Source organism: Giraffa tippelskirchi, chromosome X (genome assembly GCF_054371585.1).
Source record: "Giraffa tippelskirchi isolate mGirTip1 chromosome X, T2T-mGirTip1v1.2.pri, whole genome shotgun sequence".
NCBI classification, from domain to species: Eukaryota; Metazoa; Chordata; class Mammalia; order Artiodactyla; family Giraffidae; genus Giraffa; species Giraffa tippelskirchi.
Genome location: NC_137289.1, coordinates 107,724,776 through 107,747,143, shown reverse-complemented (window position 1 = coordinate 107,747,143; position 22,368 = coordinate 107,724,776). Strand labels below are relative to the sequence as shown.

General features: G+C 37.7%; 1 protein-coding gene across 2 annotated transcripts in view; it reads left to right on the top strand.

Annotated features, from left to right (window-relative positions):
* The first annotated feature begins 9,910 nt into the window (after positions 1-9,910).
* The window catches only part of MAOA (monoamine oxidase A), a 319,927-nt gene continuing 307,469 nt past the window's right edge, over positions 9,911-22,368 (top strand). For both annotated transcript variants that reach the window (XM_081567286.1, XM_081567287.1), the window contains exon 1: positions 9,911-10,247. The gene's annotated coding sequence lies outside the window, so the exon portion shown is untranslated. The remainder of the gene's footprint in view (positions 10,248-22,368) is intronic.

Sequence of the window (22,368 nt, the reverse complement as noted above, 5' to 3'; positions counted from 1 at the left end):
GTTCTGGGTTCCCACTTAAAATCCCAGGACAGAGGCAAATTGATATCATCATCAATCTGTGATCAAATTGCAAGCCTGGTTTTATGTTAATGCTGTTTATTTTGTTGTGTAAAACTTGGAATGTAGTTAAGCCTGGGGCTTGGTTGGCCAGGCACCTTCCAGGGGCTCAGCTCAGTTCAGTTCAGTTCAGTCACTCAGTCATGTTCAACTCTTTGTGACCCCATGGACTGCAGCACGCCAGGCCTCCCTGTGTATCACCCACTCTCAGAGCTTACTCAAACTCATGTCCATTGAGTCGGTGATGCCATCCAGCCACCTAATCCTCTGTTGTCCCCTTCTCCTCCCACCTTCAATCTTTCCCAGCATCAGGGTCTTTTCCAACAAGACAGTTCTTCACATCAGGTGGCCAAAGTATTGGGGTTTCAGCTTCAGCATCAGGCCTTCCAATGAATATTCAGAACTGATTTCCTTTAGGATTGGCTGGTTGGATCTCCTTGCAGTCTAAGGGACTCTCAAGAGTCTTCTCCAATAGCACAGTTCAAAAGCATTCATTCATTGGTGCTCAGTTTTCTTTATAGTCCAAATTTCACATCCATACATGACTACTGGAAAAACTATAGCTTTGACTAGACAGACATTTATTGGCAAACTGATGTCTCTGCTTTTTAATATGTTATCTAGGTTGGTCATAACTATTCTTCCAAGGAGCAAGTGTCTTTTAATTTCATGGCTGCAGTCACCATCTGCAGTGATTTTGGAGCCCCCAAAATAAAGTCTGTCACTATTTCCACTCTTTCCCCATCTATTTGCCATGAAGTGATGGGACTGGATGCCATGATCTTAGTTTTCTGAATGTTGAGCTTTAAGCCAACTTTTTCACTCTCCTTTTTCACTTTCATCAAGAGGCTTTTTAGTTCTTCTTCACTTTCTGCCATAAGGGTGCTGTCATCTGCATATCTAACGTTATTGATATTTCTCCTGGCAATCTTGATTCCAGCTTGTTCTTCATCAAGCCCAGCATTTTTCATGATGTACTCTGCATATAAGTTAAATAATCAGGGTGACATTATACAGCCTCGAGGTACTCCTTTCCCGATTTGGAACCAGTCTGTTGTTCCATGTCCAGTTCTAACTGTTGCTTCTTGGCTTGCATACAAATTTCTCAAGAGACAGGTCAGGTGGTCTGGTATTTCCATCTCTTTCAGAATTTTCCACAGTTTGTTGTGATCGATCCACACAGTCAAAGGCTTTGGCATAGTCAATAATGCAGAAGTAGATGTTTTTCTGGAACTCTGTTGCTTTTTCAATGATCCAACGGATGTTGGCAATTTGATCTCTGGTTCCTCTGCCTTTTCTGAATCGAGCTTGAACATCTGAAAGTTCACAGTTCAAGTAGTGTTGAAGCCTGGCTTGGAGAATTTTGAGCATTATTTTGCTAGCATATGAGATGAGTGCAATTGTTTGGTAGTTTGAACTTTCTTTGGCATTGCCTTTCTTTGGGATTGAAATGAAAACTGACCTTTTCCAGTCCTGTGGCCACTGCTGAGTTTTCCAAATTTGCTGGCATATTGAGTCAGCACTTTCACAGCATCATCTTTTAGGATTTGAAATAGCTCAACTGGAATTTCATCACCTCCACTAGCTTTGTTCATAGTGATGCTTCCTAAGGCCCCCTTGACTTCATAGTCCAGGATGTCTGGCTCTAGGTGAGTGATCACACCATTGTGATTATCTGGGTCATGAAGATCTTTTTTGTGTAGTTCTTCTGTGTATTCTTGCCACCTCTTCTTAATATCTTCTGCTTCTGTTAGGTCCATACCATTTCTATCCTTTATTGTGCTCATCTTTGCATGAAATATTCCCTTGCCATCTCTAATTTTCTTGAAGAGATCTCTAGTCTTCCCCATTATATTGTTTTCTTCTATTTCTTTGCATTTATCTCTGAAGAAGGCTTTTTATCTCTCCTTGCTATTCTTTGGAATTCTGCATTCAAATGGGTATATCTTTCCTTTTATATATCAACATTTTAGGAATCAGCAAACTAAAATAGACTGGAATGGGTGAATTTAACTCATATGACCAGGGGCTCAACAATCTCAAGATTTCTCCCCCATCTTATCCATGGTGCTGCAAGGCTTGCACTTACAGCAGGCACTCACTCACAGTCACTCCCAGTCAGGGCAATGTCCAAGCAGGTTAGAAGCAAGGTCAGAGACCCACTCTGCTTTGTCTCTGAAGCCCAAACAAGACTATTTATTTAATTTCCCTAACACCTCCTTGCTAGTCACAGCTGGAATTTCTTTTTCATTTTTGAGATAATTTGATCAAGTACTACTTCTCCACTAGACTCTAAGTTCTTTTAGTACAAAGACTAGGTTTCTTTTTTTCATTATTGTTATCCTCATCCTAGCACAGTGCCTGGCATGCAGTAGGTACTCTGATAATATGTGCTCAGTAGATTAAGGCATCTCTTCTTTGAATGGATATGTCTCCAAAGGCTAAAGCACTGTACCTCAGAGCATTTTCAAATGATATTTAATAGGTGCAATTGCTTTCATAAGCAGACTCACATTTAATCATCACAAAATCTGTCAGGTATTGTTTACCTAATTTTACAAATGAAGATACCAATGCTCAGAGTGATTTAATAAACTTCTGAATCCATATTTGTGTGCCCACAGAAGTTCTCTCCATCACAAGCCCAGTCATCCTCTCACAACTTCTATGTGATCAATATTGCCTAATATATGATTTGCTTCCTCACTTCCAACCATGAGGATTGCCTTTTGCTCTTTATAGTTTTGTTGAAAGCAAAAATTAGAATCTGAACCACCTATTGGATAAAGAAGAGACTTATTTTATTTTACTTTTTTGATTATTTTTTTGAATTTTATTTTCTTTTTAATTGGAGGATGATTGCTTTACAATATTGTGATGGTTTCTGCCATTCATAAACATGAATCAGCCATAGGTATACATATGTCCTCTCCCTCTTGAGCCTCCCTCCTATCTCCCCATCCCACCCCTTTACGTTGTCATAGAGCACAGGATTTGGGTGTCCTTATGTCATACAGCGAATGAGATTGATTGATTTTAAATGAAAGGATCATATTTGAGAACATTAGCGCCATAGGTTCCAGGCAGAAATGTGGCTCCAGCTATGATGAACCTTCTCTCTTCTACTTCTGTCGTGTGGATTAGATGATGCAACTATATCATCTGAAACACAGGTCCCAAATTGTGCCAAGGGATATTGCCTCATTGTTGAGGTGACAGAGAATGAGCTTTTCCCATTCCCAGCAATTTCAAAGAGACTTTGTTTGAGTCTGCCCTGTGGTTTGTACACAAGGGAAAACTCTTTACTCAGAAGGGTCTTATATTAGTTATCTATTGTTGCCCAACAAATCACCCCTAAATTTACTAGTTTAAAACAATTAAACATTTACGGTTGTAACAATGTCTGTGAGTTTCGAATTCAAGAGCAGTTTAACTTAGTGTTAATGTTACTGAGTCCAAGCTCACTCTCCTTGCCACACGACAGGCCAATGAATCTGAGAGACAAGGGGTTGAGGCAAGGAAGAGACTTTAATTAAGGAGCCGGCAGCCCGAGAAGATGGCAGGCCTCAAAATCACCATCTTATGGGGTCTGGATGCCAGATCCTTTTATAGATCAGAGATGAGGGGAGGTGAGGAAGCAAAGTAAAAAGGCCATTAATCTTGCAAACATCTCCTAGAATGGCAAGACTCAGGAAGGGGATGTGTTAATTTCTTCCTTCCTGCCATCCACAGGTGGACAGGGTTCTGAACAAAGGCACTTTAACAGTCAGGCAGAGGGGCAGGATTCTCTGATGCAAACCATTCTGTATGATTATCATAACAAAAGCAACAGAAAGCAAGTCAAAGAAACAATTCCAACATGGAGTCAGAAATGGCTTCCTCCCTGCAACATTAATAGTTGTAGATCGGAGTCTCTCATGAGGTTGCAGGCAAGCTGTCAGTCAGAGCTGCAGTCATCTCAAGGCTGGAGAATTTGCTTCCAAAGTTCACTTACATGGTTGTTGACAGGACTCGGTTCCTCACTCACCATTTGCTGGAGACCTCAGTCCGTTGTCACATGGACCTCTGCACGGGTGGCCTGCTTATCCTCACAACATAGTTGTTGATTTCTTTGAGAGTAAGTGATCCAAGAGAGAACGAGAAAAAATCCAAGATGGAACCTGATCTTTATAACCTAATTTTGGAAGTGACACACCATCATTTCTGCTGTATTCTATTGGTTACACACAAAAAAAACTTCATACACTATTGAGGTACTACATAAGGGAGTGAATAGCAGGAGGCAGGGATTATTGGTGTCCATGTTGAAGGTTGGATATGATAAGTCTCATTTCATTTTGAGCAAGGAGTAAAGGTGTTTCACTGAATTCACACCATCAAGATGGGAAGTTCAGTTCAGTTCAGCCCCTCAGTTTGTCTTACTCTTTGCGACCCCATGGACTGCAGCACACCAGGCCCCCCTGTGCATCACCAACTCCCGGAGCCTACTCAAACATGTCCATAGCGTCAGTGATGCCATCCAACCATCTCATCCTCTGTTGTCCCCTTTTCCTCCCACCTTCAATCTTTCCCAGCATCAGGGTCTTTTCCAACAAGACAGTTCTTCACATCAGGTGGCCAAAGTATTGAAAGCTGAATACTTTCAGCTTCAGCATCAGTCCTTCCAATGACTATTCAGGACTGATTTCCTTTAGGATGGACTGGTTGGATCTCTTTGCAGTCCAAGGGACTCTCAAGAGTCTTCTACAACACCACATTTCAAAAAAATCAATTCTCTGGCTTTCAGTTTTCTTTATAGTCCAACTCTCACATCCATACATGACTACTGGAAAAACCATAGCTTTGACTAGATGGACCTTTGTTGGCAAAGTAATGTCTCTGCTTTTTAATATGCTCTCTAGGTTGGTCATAGCTCTTCTTCAAAGGAGCAAGTGTCTTTTAATTTCATGGCTGCAGTCACCATTTGCAGTGATTTTAGAGCCCCCCAAAATAAAGTCTCTCACTGTTTCAATTGTTTCCCCATCTATTTGCCATGAAGTTATGGGACTGGATGCCATAATCTTAGTTTTCTGAATGTTGAGGTGTTTTTTTTTTTTAATTAGTTTATTTATCTATTTTTTAACTTTGCAATATTGTATCTGTTTTGCCATACATTGACATGAATCCACCATGGGTGTACATGTTTTCCCCTTCCAGATCCCCCCTCCCACCAGTTTTAAGCCAACTTTTTCACTCTCTTCTTTCACTTTCCTCAAGAGGGTCTTTAGTTCTTCTTCACTTTCTGCCATAAGGGTGGTGTCATCTGCATATCTGAGGCTATTGATATTTCTCCTGGCAATCGTAATTCCAGCTTGTGATTCATCCAGCCCAGCATTTTGCACGATGTAGGGTGCATATAAGTTAAATAAGCAGGGTGATGATATACAGACTTGACATACTCCTTTCCCAATTTTGAACCAGTCCATTGTTCCATGTCCCGTTCTAACCGTTGCTTCTTGACCTGCATACAGATTTCTCAGGAGGCAGGTCAGGTGGTCTGGTATTCCCATCTCTTTCAGAATTTTCCACAGTTCGTTGTGATCCACACAGTCCAAGGCTTTGCCGTAGTCAATAAAGCAGAAGTAGATGGGAAAGGATCACAAAATCAGCTAATGAGGAATCTCTGATATCCAGGAAATCTAGAGTAGTCTACTATATCATTGAAAATTGGTTAACATCACTGTAATCTGATAACGCATGTGATGTACACAATGAGAGCTGTTTAAGTGATTAGTTGTGGTATTACACCTAATGATATAATGGGAGATTGTTTCACCAGCTTCCTTGATTACAAAGGCGGGCATACTTTGGCAGAGGGCAGGATGGACATGCAAAGGGACAAAAGTGTTACAGCAGGCAGGTAGCTAGATATGAGAAGAGAAAGGGGACATGGGCCAGGTGGCAGGAAACCACACATCTTGTAAACAGTGCGGGTCCATGGACAGCCAAAAAAGCAGGAACCTCCAGACTGACAGGAAAGCACACATGTTGGGGTGATAAGTGTCCTGAAGGCAGACAAAAAAAGTGGAAAAAGGCAAGAATCTCCAGCTTCTGAATGTAACCTTCATCTCATTATGTCCTCATTACAATAAAATTAGCTTTGCAGATAAGAAGTACCCATCTTCACTGACACCATGACACTTCTAATCAAGGCTAAATAAGGACAAAAATCCCTCCTCCCCTGTGGAAGGTGGAGCTGGGATGAAAATCGGGGAATGAGATCCCCCAAACTCCTCCTTCTTTGATGAATATTCTGCCCCTTCATTTGCATGCCCCACATAACCTGTTTGCCAAAGAAACTCACCTGTTTGTCTGCCCTGTGGTTTGTACACAAGGGAAAACTATTGCTCTCCCTTTGAGAGCATAGAAGAAGTGAAGGTGCTCAGTCGGATGTGACTCTATGATTCCATGGACTGTAGCCTACTAGGCTCCTCTGTCCATGGAATTTTCCAGGCAAGAGTACTGGAGTGGGTTGCCATTCCCTTCTCCAAGGGATCTTCCCGACCTGGGGATCGAACCCAGGTCTCCTGCATTGTGGGCAGACGCTTAACCCTCTGATCCACCAGGGAAGCCCCCTTTGAGAGCATACTTTTGTTTAAATAAATCCCCACTTTACTTTCTTGACTGCCCTGTCTGATTTCTGAATTCTTTCTGAGATGAGACACAAAACTTTCTTTCACCAGGATCAAAGGCATCATTAGTATGTGTGTATGCATGCACATATATATGTGAGTACTTCCATGTTAAATATTTGAAACATATCTCATGAGATAGTTGACTAAGAACTGACATTTGAACTAACGTTTTCTATCCTCCAAAACCACCAATATAAAATACAGCTGCTGTGCTCTTTTACAGTACTTCTATTAACATATAATTCAATGTAACATAGCCTGAAATATCCACAAAAGTTATAACTAGATAGCAAGTTAGACAATTTAGATAGCTCATAGACCCTGTTCATGCTTTTTCCTCTGCTTGAAATTCCATTCCCAGTCCCAAACCAGGAATCTTTCTTCTCTGTTGAAATATTTTTCATATGTCACTATTTCTATGATTGTCCCCAAATGAAAACTAATTATCAGTGACTCTCAGCACCTACTTACACATTTTTATAGTATTATACTTATGCAGCTAAATATAAATCAGACCCCAACAAATGGAGCAATCATTTGGGGAAAGAAGGTAGTGAACTCTGTTCCTATATATAGCAGAGCACTCGGCAGACTTCTTGAATGCACACGTTTCTTAGAGGACAAAAAAGGCTGACTCTGAGAGCCTGTTGATTAACAAGTTTCTCCACAGGGGAGAGAATGCAGAGTGGTACAAATACCCCGAAAGGCATGTGGTTTGTTAGGAAAAAAATTATATATAGTCTATAGATAGAGATAGAGATATCTTGCACATATAGTAACCAAATACACAATGAATTCACAGTAATCATGCCAAGTGACACACATCATACTTGTTTCACATGTGTCGATGTCAGAAAATTATTTTCCAACCAAAAGTCTATTAGGTGCAGTACACTTCACACTTAAAATTAAGAGGAAGACTCAGGAACTGTTTTTGATGTTTAACAAAATCTAGGAACTTCCAACTCACCAAAAAACGTTTAAATTATATAAGACTATAAAGTGGTTGTCCTATAATAACAATAATAATAAATACTATTATTTAAATATTTAATTTAAATATTTCAAATATTTTCAAATCTTCTGTCAGGATAGGAGAACTATCTGGAATAAAATGCTTTTCTAGATTCAAAATATGATAAGAGTCAACATATTTACTTCATGCTTGGGAGTAAAGATACTATTTTTCTTCTCCATATAATTCCTTCTCTGGTTGGCTACCACTATTAGCAACAGAAATTCTGAACCTCTTTAAGTTCAATTACCCAATAAGAAGGTAGAATTTTTAGCACTTTGGATAACAAACCCTGGAAATTTTTACCTATTGGTATTATCTAGAGGATTGTTATTTACAGTTCCTGCTGATTTTGCAAAAGAAGAAGGAAAAATTATCTCTCCTCTTCCTAGGGCTTAGAAAACAATGGAGTTGTGTCTTCATAACAATCAGGGACTTGGCAACAGTATCATGGACTCTTTTAAGTTGCCATATGGCCCCCCAAGCAGTCATAGGTTTCCAAGTGCCTATGTTATGGCTTTTAGTCTAAATCAGAAGAGTCTCACCATGACTGGTATTTTCACTCTACAGAAAAGAACAAAAAAAAAGCTGAGAAACCAAACAGGAAACTGGGGATCAAACTAATAAATTGTGTCCAAGATTGAGCCAGTGAATACCAAGCACTTGTCAACTACAAATTGGCACTTACCAAAGTCATTGCCAACGAGTGAACAACAAAGACATTTGCCATCTGCCATGGAGATTGAACCCCCATGCTGTTATAGCTGTTGACCTTCAACAACCCCTGAGGGAGTTCAGGGTGGAGTGAGACACTCTGTAATCCAGGGAATCTGGTGGGACAGGTCTTCAGATAGTTTTTAGGAACAGATTTTATGATCTCAACCCTTTCCTCTCCTCACATCTAGAGAAGCAGTAAATCCTTCATGGTGACATCAGATCCTCATGACTAACAAAAAACCTTTTGTACAATGAGTGCTTCATTGTATTGAACTCCCCCTTCACCAAAACCTTATATATTGACCTTCCACCACTGCTGCTTTGGAGCACTCTCTCAGAGCTATCTGAGATGCTGCCTCCCGGGTTGCAGTGCTCATTCTGCCCCAAATAAAACTTAACTCACAACTCTCAAGTTGTACATTTTTTTAGTGAACACACTGAACATATTTAGCAAAAGAAGTGAAGTTCTTACATCTATTTGAAGAGGAACACAACAGATGAAAAGTGTAGACATAAAGCAAATATTTTGGAAATTGTTCCCTAAAAAATGCACATAGGTGCTATAAAACCAAGCAAGACGCTGTGGGGCTCCTGAGCATAGGAGCCTTTTTGTGTTCCCCGTTTCTTGTTTGTAGGGAATAGACTCCAGCCTCCAGGATCTTCCCTGAATCCCAAAGGGAAGATTTGAACAGTTGCTAAACAGGAAGGGGAGGGGACTGAGAGACAAGAGAGGAGCAGCCAAGAAACAATAGTGCAGCCCTGGGGCAGAGCCCTGGTTCCCACACGACAATCTTGAAACTCTTTACAGAAATAAACCCCCCAACAGATAGAGTTAGCATTCTGCCTTCCAGAGAAGACCACTTGGGGCCAGATTAAAGAAACCAGAGAAGCTCATCAAGAGATTACCTGCGACCAGATTAAAGGAGCTAGGTAAGCCCTGCACACACCCTAATCCTTATTAGCAACCCTGTCCTTGAACAATTGCTATAAAAGTGTTTGCAACCCCATGGACTGTAGCCCCCCAGGCTCCTCTCTCCATGGAATTCTTCAGGCAAGAATACTGGAGAGGGTAGCCATTCCCTTCTCCAGGGAATCTTTCCCAGCCAGGGATTGAACCCGGGTCTCCTGCATTGTCGGCAGACCCTTTACTGTCTGAGCCACCAGGGAAGCTGTAAAATTCCTCATCAAATCCTCCCAGGTTGGGATGAAAAGGAAAAGTTAAAATTTTGCATAACCTCCTGCTCCTTCTGCCTCTGTAACCCAGATTGCTCCTTGCAAAGTCCAGATCCCATAGGTCTCAGAAAGTGGGGACTCACAAGACTAGGAACTGGAGTTTATCTCACTCACCCATGCCCTGCTCTTTGCAATCGCCCTAGCCCCTACAAACCCACAAATCTGCTTAATCATGCCTGTCCATGTATAAAAAACTCTGTAACCCTTTGTTCCGGGCTCAGAGCTTGGAGTGTTAACTCCTCTGGGTCCACCGGCATAATAAACCTTAGTTCTCAAACTCTCTGAGTGTGGTGCTTGGTTTCTCGAGTACTGGTTTCTGCAACATTTCTGGAGGCTCCAGCAAGATTCCAACCACGCCCGCCCCTTGAAACAACGGACTGGTGTCTTGGCTGGGTTGGAGCAAAGGAACCCCGAAACAAATGAGGAGGCATGCGACCTGACAGTATTCCGTGTTCTCTTCTGAACTTGTGTTCCAACTCTCTGGACGGCTGAGCCCTGACCAGACTCATTGGAGGGATGGACCAACTCACCAAGAATGGCCACAAGATAAGGTAAGGCTCCGGGGCCGGTCCCCAGGCAGAAACCTACCCCAACGGGTAGAAGAGGAGACTGATCACCTCCTTGGGCTCCCAGGAAGGGAGCAACAGTTAAGGAAATCTGGGGACTCAGGAGAAGGGAGGCATTGTGATAGCTAGCCTCTGAATGACTGAGAGTACGTGATTGCTGATAGAAGGGAGTGAGAGAAAATTTTTTGGAATCTACAAAGCCAATTCTTTTTGCATATATAATTAAAAACAACTAGCTTGTTAAAAGGCCTGCCTAAGAAAAAGCTTGAAGTTAACCCTTTCCATGTCCTTGAAATACACAGTCCACTTTGCCTGAGACCTCAGCCTTGGTCAAATTAGAACTTCAAGCAAAGAAAAAAAAGGGGTCAAAGAGACATTTTAAATCTCAAACAGAAAACTATAAGATCTCTGTCTGTCTGGATTTATGTATGTCTCGGTGTAGGTAGTTTTTTTTTTTTTTTTTTATAATATTGTTGAAGTTGTAAATGCGTTCTAATTTAATTGGCCTAAAGAAAAGTAAGTGCTTGCAAATCAAACAATTCTAAATATAAGAAAAATTAACCTAAATAAATTTCAGGTTCATGTAAACTGGGAAATATTCAATATTATATATCCAGTATTAATGTTTGTTTGCTAATCTAGTAAGGAAGTAACATGTATGTTTTTAATAAAGAAGATATGAAAAATAAAATTATATTTTATAAAGGGAATAGAAAGTAGGTCTGACTTACAGGTGGTTGTTACAGAAAGTGACTAAAAGTTTTGTGGAAAGTGGACCTTAAAAAGTTTTGTGCATGGTAAGTACTGACTAAGTTTAAAATAAATTTAATTGTTTACCTAAATGAGTTTAAAGTAAGCTGGTGCAAAACTTGAATTTGGCCTTTCTCTCTGTTAAGAGGACATATTTTCTTCAGATGTTGAACTGTTTTTAATAACAGATTTAAGTTTCTTTACCTCTTAATGGATCTGTTCTATATTTACCTTTAAAATCTTTTGTTAACTTTGGCTAAGTGAATAACTATTATTTCACAGTGACTTATATTGATCCTACCTGACCGAGTGTTATAAACCCTTTTGATATTTATTGACAAAACTTCCCAAGTAACTTGACTTCTAGCTAATTTGGGGATGCTTCAGAGGGCTCTGAGACATCCCAAAGAGCTATTAAGCTACCTGGGTTCATTGGACATGTTAAATTACATGAGAAGTACTGTTGAAGGGGTGATAAATCTTTTCAGATTATACTGTATGGTTGATGTTACAAATAGAGATATCCTAAAACTGTGTAAAATTCATATAGATCTGATATGCCCTGATAATATATGGTCAATTATAATTCTAGTTATCATATTAAAGAGTTATGAACAGGTTTCTTTGTCAATTGCAATAGAATCAGATTTTAAACATGCCTTCTATGGTTTTGCTCTCACACCTTTAGAAAAATACTGCTAGTTCTTCAAGATTTATAGAAGACTTTCTAAGATTAAGCAGATAAACAAATTTTGTTATTAACAGTAAGCTGGTACCAGACTGAAATTTGGTCTTCTCTCTATTTAGAAAACAAAGTTTTCTTAAAATGCAGCTTTCAATAACAGATTACGAATTCCTTTGCCTTTAAGTGATTTATATTTGTTTTAAAAATCTTTTTGTTACTTTGGTAAAGTAAATAAACATTATTTAAGATTATGGTACATGTAGACAAAGCTCATTCTTCTTCAACAACAACAAAAAATCACCCCTCACAGTTAGACTTTTGCTATCCTGATGTTCTTAAAACATGACAATAGTCTGCCTAAATCAGGAAATTAAAAATGGATAAACAACAGCTTAAAATCAAAAAGCTCCGTAAATTCACCCCGAGGTCCTCAGGCTATTCTCCCTTTGAGATTTTATACAGGAGACCACCCCCAGTAATTAAAATAAGCTCAAGGGAGACCACCAACAACTAGTTGACCTGGAGATGTCCCGACACCTCCAGATCCTGGAGAAGTCTTCCGCCATATCGCCTGAGAAACTTTAAGAAGGACACCTATTCCTTTGGACAATTGGATTCATCCCTATCAGCCAGGAGATGAGATATGGGTTAAAAATTAAAAGAAGGAACCACTTCAGCCAGTTTGAACAGGCCTTCACACAGTCATCCTAGGCAACCCCTACTGCTGTTAAAGTTACAGATGTCATCCCTTGGATCAACCACACTAGAGTCAAGAAGGCAGCAGCTTCCTGTGATGAGGAAACCTGGAAATCAGTTCAGGACCCCAAAAACCTCCTCAAGGTTCGGTTCCAAGGACAACGGCCCTCACCCATGAAGGACGCTGAGCCCTGCTCTAGTCACTCCAGAAGCTGACTAGTCGATGCATGGCAGAAACTTGAGGATTCTTCAGCCTTGTTCCAGCCACATTCTGGCAGCTGGCTGGTCAATGCACGGCAGAAGCTCGAGGATCTGGCTATCAAAATATCGATGGATTTTCATCGTCAACCCTGGCCTCTATCCCTAATCAATATTATTGCTGTGCTTTTCACTATAGGACCAACTAAACTCCCTGGCTGAGGTGGTTTTACAGAATAGGAGAGGGCTAGACCTACTGACCGCTGAAAAGAGGTCTCTTCTTAAATGAAAAATGCTGGTTTTATGTAAACCAATCAGAAATAGTCAGGGACATGGCCCAACAGCTAAGGAAACAAATCATAAAAAGGAGAGAGAAACTAGCTAATTCCTGGGGTAATTAGAATAATATATGGAACTGGGCGTCGTGACTTCTCCCTATAACAGGTCCTCTCTTCATGTTCTTTGCAGTGCTCTTATTTGGCCCTTGTATTCTCAGTGTAGTTACCAGTTCGTAACCTCTTGGATTGAAGCCATAAAGTTACAAATGGTAATAGCTCAATATAGCCCCCTAAACGATGGGGAGCTCTGTCTTACCAAAACATGAGATGACGCTTTTTACAACGAGTGATAGAAGCATCAAGAGGGGGGAATGAAGAGGAAAAGTTAAAATTTTACATAGCCTCCTGCTCCTTCTGCCTCTGTAACCCAGCTTGCTCCTTGCAAAGTCTAGATCACATAGGTCTCAGAAAGTGGGGACTCACAAGACTAGGAACTGGAGTTTATCTCATTCACCCTTGTCCTGTTCTTTGCAATCGCCCTAGCCCCTGCAAACCCACAAGCCTGCTTAATCATGCCTGTCCATGTATAAAAAACTCCATAACGCCTTTGTTCAGGGCTCAGAGTTTGGAGTGTTAACTTCTCTGGGCTTGCTGGTGTAATAAACCTGAGCTCTCCAACCTTCTGAGTGTGGTACTTGGTTTCTCGAGTACTGGTTTCTGCAACAGGGACACACAGTTTTGAAGGCAAGAGCCCACTGTATCACCTTTTGCTTCGTAAAGCAATAAAGCTATTTTCTTCTACTTCACCCAAAACTCTGAGACTTGATTCAGCACCAGTGCAGAGAGGCAGAGCTTTTGGCATCAGCTATAAATCAGCTTGGTGTAAGATGAACAAAACTAAAGTCCTAAGAGAGAAGACTGGACTTAAAACAAGAAATAGTGGTCAGACGTGACTTTGAAAACATTTCTCCCATAAAATTCATAATTCCTTGAAACTTGAGAAGAGCTAACCTTGAACTAGTGTGGATTCCAGAGCAATAAAAATTCCTGAAGAGTTTAAATCCAGAAGTTAGCTGATGGCAATCAAAGCAACTATGAGAATATACTAAAAGACCTAACAGGAGAGGGTTGGCGAATTGTATTGAAGAAGACCAAAATATGCCACCCTAAAATATGCCACTTAGTTATTTTGAATTATTTTGAGCCAAAGGCAATCGAGGAACAGCAGATGCAGGAAAAGCTCTAAAACCAGGCCATAAATTTCTGTTTTGGAAAGGCAATTTATATTTTTAAAGGATTTTCTTTAAGTTGTCCTCCTCTCCTGACTTGCCTGGAAATAATTCTTATCACATGAGATGACTTGAATCTGCACAACAGATCTTACTTATTTACTATACATGTCTTAGTCATCTGCCCACAACCTATTCCCTCTCACACCCCAGAAGCCCAAACTCCCTTCTTCACACTGTGTTAAAATGGTATGTAAGCCCACAAGTCCATTTACCTCTGAATTGCCTTCTTTTCTGTGAAGCTCCTACCTATGGATCCATTGAAAATTCCAAATAATAAAATTCTAGCCTCCTCATTACTGCCTGGCCCCTAACATATTACTGTGGCCTATGACCCAGCCTCCCATTCCTCATCTTTAATCCACCGATAGGACTTATTCATCTACTTTTATTCCTATTTATTCCATCTCTTCAGGTTTCCCTGCTGGGTTAGAGAGTAAAACAATTCACCTGCAATGCAGGAGACCTGGGTTCGATCCCTGGGTTGGGAAGATCCCCTGGAGAAGGGAATGGTTACCCACTCCAGTATTCTTGTCTGGAGAATCCCATGGATTGTATAGTCCATGGAGTCTCAAAGAGTCAGACATGACTGAGCAACTTTCACTTCACTTCTGTTCCATCTCTTCATCTCAAGTACACTCACCATTTGCAGGATTCTCTACCATTCCTTTGTCCTGTGCCTCCTTGCATGAAATTCCAATGTCTGTGCATGCTAAGCTGTTTCAGTTGTGTCCAACTCTTTGCAACCCTATGGACTATAGCCTGCCAGGTTCATCCAGTCTGTCCCATGGACATAGCCAACCTGTCCATGAGATTCTCCAGGCAAGAATATTGGAGTGGGTTGTCATGCCTTCCTCTAGGGATCTTTCCAACCCAGGGATCTCTTACATCTTCTGCATTGGCATGCGGGTTCTTTACCACTATCGCCACCTGAGAAGCCCAAATTCCAATGTATCCTTATATTTTTCTATTATGCGCCCTAACTAAAAATCAAAACTCCCAACCAAATATCTCTCTGAGAAATCACCTCATATCTCACAGCAAAGACATATCAACAAAACAACTTGTTCCATGTTGGGTTTTTTTTTTTTCATTCTTGCTTGATAATTCTTTCTCATTTGAAACACTTCTTGTTTCATATTATCTTCATCTTACCTTTATCTTTAGTTTTTGGACTTCCAGATGAATTTATCACTAAAATCTGCTAAGAAGATTATCCAGGTGGGTATTTAATACTTTAACCTCACTCTCCTTTGAACCCCATAATTACAACAGCCCTCATAGTCACTCCATCTTGAATCCCATTCTTTTCAAATCTTGACTCTCATCCTCACCCTTAGCATACAACCTCAACTACTCCTTAAATGGAATAAAATGGGGTCATTTTTTCTTTCCCTTTCTCTCTGAAAATGAAGTATTCCATAATATCCTTTTATAAGCTTCCCCATTCAAATTAATCTCAATTTCATATTTTAGATAGTCTTATCATAGATATTTTTGTCTTTACTTGCATCTTTAACCTCCCTTTTACTTGATCCTTAAAGTCTTTCTACCTCTATGCTCATATATCCTTAAAATTTCTCTAAAAACATTTCTCAAGTTTTAGTATTCCCTAAGTTTCTGATCTTTCTCTCTTTCATTTGTTTGCTAATTTTTTAAAAATCTAATTCTCCCACTCCTTCTTTTTATTTAATCTCTCATAATCTAAGCATTACTCCTATCTTCCTTCGAAAACTACTCACTCAGTTGTCAAAACTGTCCCCGTAAAGATAAAATCCAATGATCCTTTCTGACTCTTCCATTACCTTATTTCTAGAGTTTGATTGAATTGGCTACCTTCTTCTTGACTCTTTCTCTGTGAAATTGTTCATCTGCAATTATCACCCTATTTTAGTGACAATTTCTTTTCCCCCTTCACTGCTTTACTTTCCTTTCTTAAGTTCTCATTCTCTTGCTATTTCAAGTTTTCAAAAATCTTACACATGTTGATGACACTGAGATCTACAATGCTAGGTCCTATTTGTTCCTGAATCCTATAATCAGATTTGAAGACTATTGTCATATAACACCTCTTGAATATTCCTCCAGTAACTGAAGTATATATTTAGAATAAAATTTATGAAAGGGATATTCTAGAAATAAATAATTAACTGATCTCAGACTAAATCTCCCAGTGTGAATGAGTACAAAAGTTATTGCAGTACAAAAATAATTTTTTGAAGGCATTTAAGAGTCAGAATTCAAAGGACCAGAGAAAAGAGAAATACATTCAAATCATCCTCCATTGAGGCAATGTAAAAACACATGAATAATGATTCTGGGGAACCAAAGAGAAAGCAACTTCTAAAAGCATGAAACCCAGAATTAAAGCCTCACCATGAAATTTTATTTAATTATTCAGAATGCCTATACCCAAAAATAAAAGCAAAATGGAACAAGAAGATTTTCATTTAGAACAATGTGATCCTCCTAACACCATCTTTTATTGGAACAAAATTAAATCTTCTCTAGAGGAAAATAATATTATTCTGAGATAACGTGAAATCAAACAGGGACTGAATATAATCAACAGTACATTAGCACAACAGAAGAATGGCATAGTGAACAGTAAGCCTGTTGGTGGAAAATATACAGAATAAAATACAGGAAGAAAATACAAGAAGTGAGAAAAGAGTATAAGAAATATGAGACATGAGTAAAGGTCTATCATATGTATAATTTATATTTTTGGCAAGACTGAAGAGATGGAGTAGAAGCAATATTGTAATATTTGAAGAGATGTAATTCTATAAGTCTCTCAAACCACATTATCAAGAAACTCCATGAATCCAAACTGTGTAATTACATATAGGCATAAAATCATTAAAAGTATGAAAACAAAAGAAAAATTAAAATTTGAAAAGCAGAGAAAAATGACATATTACCTCTAAAAGAACAACAATATCACTAACCAAAACAATGGAACACAGAAAATAGTAGAATAATATGTTTAAAATGTTGAAATAAAAAAACTACCAACTTAGAATTCAGGGACAACATCCTTCAAAAATAAAGAGGAAATATATAATTTTCAAGCAAAGAGAACCCTACTAGATTAATTAAAGAAATACTATAGGAAGAAGGAAGAAGAAAGAAGAAAAATTATCTGACTTGAAATCATGGTAATGTGAGTAAACATAAATAGTTACTAAAATGGATAAACATGTATATAATTGACTGTTCAAAGTAATGAAACTATTAGTCTGTGGGTTTAAAATAGAGAATTAAAATATATAACAACAATAGGCCAAAAGCAGAGTAGGGGTAAATGGAGTTAAAATGTTATAAATCTTTGCATTGCTCAGAGAGTGTTAAAAGATCTAGCTTAGATTAGAATCAAATAAGCCAAGGATATGTTTGTAATATTTAGGTTAAAAATTAAAAGAATAATAAAATAATGAAAAATTACCAATGAAAATGGAATATTAAAAAAAAGTTTGATTAATTCCCCCAAAGAGGAAAAACTGTCAAGATGAAGGAAAAATGAGGGGAGAAAGAAAACAGGAAATAGCCTATTTAAATATAAATATATCACTACTTTAAATAAGTAACATTAGACCAAATATTCAAAGTTGAAGACTAAGGTAGTCAGACTAAATTTAAAAAACACATATATACACACAAAAACTCACTGTTGTTTAAAGGCTGCTGCTGCTGCTAAGTCACGTCAGTTGTGTCCGATTCTGTGCGACCCCATAGACGGCAGCCCACCAGGCTCCGCCGTCCCTAGGATTCTCCAGGCAAGAACACTGGAGTGGGTTGCCATTTCCTTCCCCAATGCTTGAAAGTGAAAATTGAAAGTGAAGTCGCTCAGTCGAGTCTGACTCTCAGCGACCTCATGGACTGCAGCCTACTGGGCTCCTCTGTCCATGGGATTTTCCAGGCAAGAGTACTAGAGTGGGTCGCCAGTGCCTTCTCCGGTTGTTTAAAAGAGGCATACCTAAAATATGTGTATCAAAAGTTTTAAAGAAAAAGGATGACAAAAATTTTACTGAAGTATTACTAGAGAAAAAGAAGAATGATTCAAATTCAGAAGTCAATTCAATAGGGTATAACAATCAAAATTTGTATGTGTCTAATAATATAGCCCCCAAAATCTGAAGCACACTAAAAGACCAACAAGGAATAATAATTGAACCAAGAATAATTGTTGGAGATTTCAGCATACCTCTTTCATTGGATAGAGCCAGTAAACTAAAATCAGTAAGGTTATAGGAGTTTTAAATAATATAATTTAAAAGTAGAACTTAATTGACATATGTAGTTATAGAGAAGCTACAAATAAATCCACAACTGACGTCAGACTTAATGATGAATGCTTTACAGCTTTCCCCTTAAGATCACAAATAACACAAGGATATACCTTCACACATTTCTATTCAAAATTGTGTTGGAGATTCTAGCCAGAACAATTAGACAAGAAAAAACAAATTAAAAGCATACAGATTGGGAAGGAAGAAGTTAAACAATCTGTATTCACAGATGAAATGATCTTGTATATAGAGAACCCTAAGGAAATAGCAGAAAACCTATTAGAATTAATAACCAAGTTCAGCAAGTTTACAGGATAAATATCCAGTATAAAATCAATTGTGTTTGTACACATGCAATGAACAATCCAAAAAAGAAATAAAAGAAAATAATTCCATTTACAGCAGCATTAAAAAGAATAAGATATTTAGGAAGAAATTTAAGAAAAGAAACATAATTGCCAAAAAATTTTAAAAAACTACAGAAATTAGAAAATACCCCTGTTCATGGATTATTAGACTTAATATTGTTAAGATGACAATACTCCCCAAATTGACCTACTTATTCAATATACTTTCAAAATCCCAATGACCTTTTTTGCATTAATAGACAAATTGATCCTAAAAATTATATGAAAATGCAAGGGACACCAAAATCCAAAACAATCTGGGAAAGAACAAAGTTGGAAAACTCAGACTTTGTGATTTTTAAATTTATTACAAAGCTACAGCATGAAGTCAGCACAGTACTGTCAAAAATAGACTTGTAGATCAATGGTATCAAATCAAGGGTTCAGAAATAAACTCCCACAATTACGGCCAATGTCCTTTGACACTCAGTGTCATCATGTCAAGAAAATTCAATGGGGAAAAAGTATTTCTTTATATATATGCTGCTGGTACAATTGGGTATCTACATGCAAAAGATACCTTACCTACCTTACCCTATGTAGAGAAATAAACTCAAAATGTGTAAAGATTTAGTTGTAAGAACTCAAGCTATAAAACTCTAGAAAAAAAAATAGATATAAATTTACTTGGATTAGGCAATGGTTTCTTATACATAACATCAAAAGCACAAACAACAACAATATTAAAAAATAGATAAATTGGACTACATTAAAATAATTTTTGTGCTTTAATTCTACTAAGAAAGTGAAAAGACAGCTAAGAGAATGGGAAAAAATAATTTTCAGTCACACATCTGGTAAATATTTGTATCCAGAATATATAAAGAACTCTTATAACTAAAAAAAATTAAAAGACAAATAATCCAATTTAAAAATTGGTAAAAGATTTGAATGATATTTCTCCAAGAGAGATATATAGATAGCCAATAAGTACATGAAAAGATGTTTAACATAGTTAATCACTACAGAAGTACAAATCAAAACAACAAAAATATCACTTCATACATAAATGCTCTCATCAAAATGACAGTAACATGGGGGGATTGGTTCAAGATGGTGGAGAAGAAGGAAGTGCACTCATCTCCTCCTGCAAGAGCACCAAAATTGCAACTAAAATCAGTATAACCTGTTGAACAACCATCAACAGAAGGACGCTGTATCCAGCAAAAAAAGATTGTGAAAACTGATAATCATCTTTTACTATTGTGATTATGTAACTATTATTCATTTTAATACCACTGTATTATTGGTCAACAGAAAATAATAAAATTTTATATCACTAAAACTACCATTTAACAGAAAAACTTGTAATCATCTTTAAAATCCAGATACACATTAGAATTATCTTGGAAGTTTTTGAAAAATGCAAATGCCCAGGTATTGTTTTTTTCTCCAAAGCTCCAGATGTGATTCTAATGAGCAGCTATGTTTAAAAACAACTGGACTATATAATGATCTTTTACTTTTATCTAGTTTGTTTCACTTTTTTAATTTCATATTCAGTGCTCCCATTTCATTTAGTATATGTTTTCCAATTTCACCATCTCCTTTTTTTGTTCTTTCTCAAGCCTTTATCAAGTGTAGTAAAAAATCTTTTGTATACATATATAGTATGCATAATATATATATATTTTAGAAAACATGAATTTTTGCTTAGCTAAAAATTGTATGGCATTTTGGTTCCACTTGTTTGAGTATGAATATAATGCTAGATTTCTAATTTATATTCACTCAAAACTTTGATATAGTTTCATTTATTCTGGCATCTAGTATTACTGCTAAAATTCTAGAAAGCTTGTTATTTTAGTGATTAAAAAAATTCAGTGAGGCTTGAAACTTCTAATTCAATTCTGAGAATATAAAGAAATACTATGTTGTAAAAAATAAAAAAGTAATTAACATGTGATACAGTATCATTAACTAAAGTACAGATTTTGTTCAAATTTCACAAAATTTTATGCTAGTGTCCATTATTTGTTTTCTTACTTTATTCAAGATTCCACATTGTATTTAGTTGCACTGAGCATCTTCAGCTGCATGCAATATATTCTGATAAATTCTCTTTTTATTTTTGTTCTATTATAAATATTTTCTCATTTTCCTTTGTATGGCTTCTTAGATAAACCCATCATTTAAAAGTGGACATTTAATTTCCAAACATGGAGCTTTTAAAATATCTTTGATATTAATTTCTCATTTTGATATTAATTTCTCATTTTAATGCTTTCTTCTCTGCAATCACCTTCTGTGTTTTTTCAGTCTTTTAACTTTATTGAGGCTTTCAACGGCTAAGTCAAAGATCTCTCTTGGTAACTATCACATTGCACTTGAAAATATGTGGCTTATTTTCAAAAATCTTTTATATTGATTTCTGACAGAATTTCACAATGATAAGAGAACAGACTCTATATGATTTCAATATCTTTAGACAATGACATTTTTGCACCTTATTTTATGATTTTTTAAATTTATTTATTTACTTTAATTGGAGGATAATTTCTTTACAATACTGTAATGGTTTTTGTCATACATCAGTATGAATCAGCCACAGCTATACATATGTTCCTTCCATCCTGAACCCCCCTCCCATGTCCCTGCCCACTCCATTCCTTCTGGTTGTCACAGAGCACTGATTTTGGGTGTCCTGCTTCATACATCTTTGTTTTAAATCCCTGTATATGCAATGGAGAAAAAACAATCTCTTTAACAAGTGGTGCTGGGAAAACTGGTCAACCACTTGTAAAAGAATGAAACTAGAACACTTCCTAACACCATACACAAAAATAAACTCAAAATGGATTAAAGATCTAAACGTAAGACCAGAAACTATAAAACTCCTAGAGGAAAACATAGGCAAAACACTCTCCGACATAAATCACAGCAGGATCCTCCATGACCCACCTCCCAGCATATTGGAAATAAAAGCAAAAATAAACAAATGGGACCTAATTAAAATTAAAAGCTTTTGCACAACAAAGGAAACTATAAGCAAGGTGAAAAGACAGCCTTCAGAATGGGAGAAAATAATAGCAAACGAAGCAACAGACAAACAATTAATCTCAAAAATATACAAGCAACACCTGCAGCTCAATTCCAGAAAAATAAACGACCCAATCAAAAAATGGGCCAAAGAACTAAACATACATTTCTCCAAAGAAGAAATACAGATGGCTAACAAACACATGAAAAGATGCTCAACATCACTCATTATTAGAGAAATGCAAATCAAAACCACAATGAGGTATCATTTCACACCAGTCAGAATGGCTGCTATCCAAAAGTCTACAAGCAGTAAATGCTGGAGAGGGTGTGGAGAAAAGGGAACCCTCTTACACTGTTGGTGGGAATGCAAACTAGTAAAGCCACTATGGGCAACAGTGTGGAGATTCCTTAATCCCACTGCTGGGCATACACACCAAGGAAAGCAGAACTGAAAGAGACACATGTACCCCAATGTTCATCGCAGCACTGTTTACAATAGCCAGGACATGGAAGCAACCTAGATGTCCAT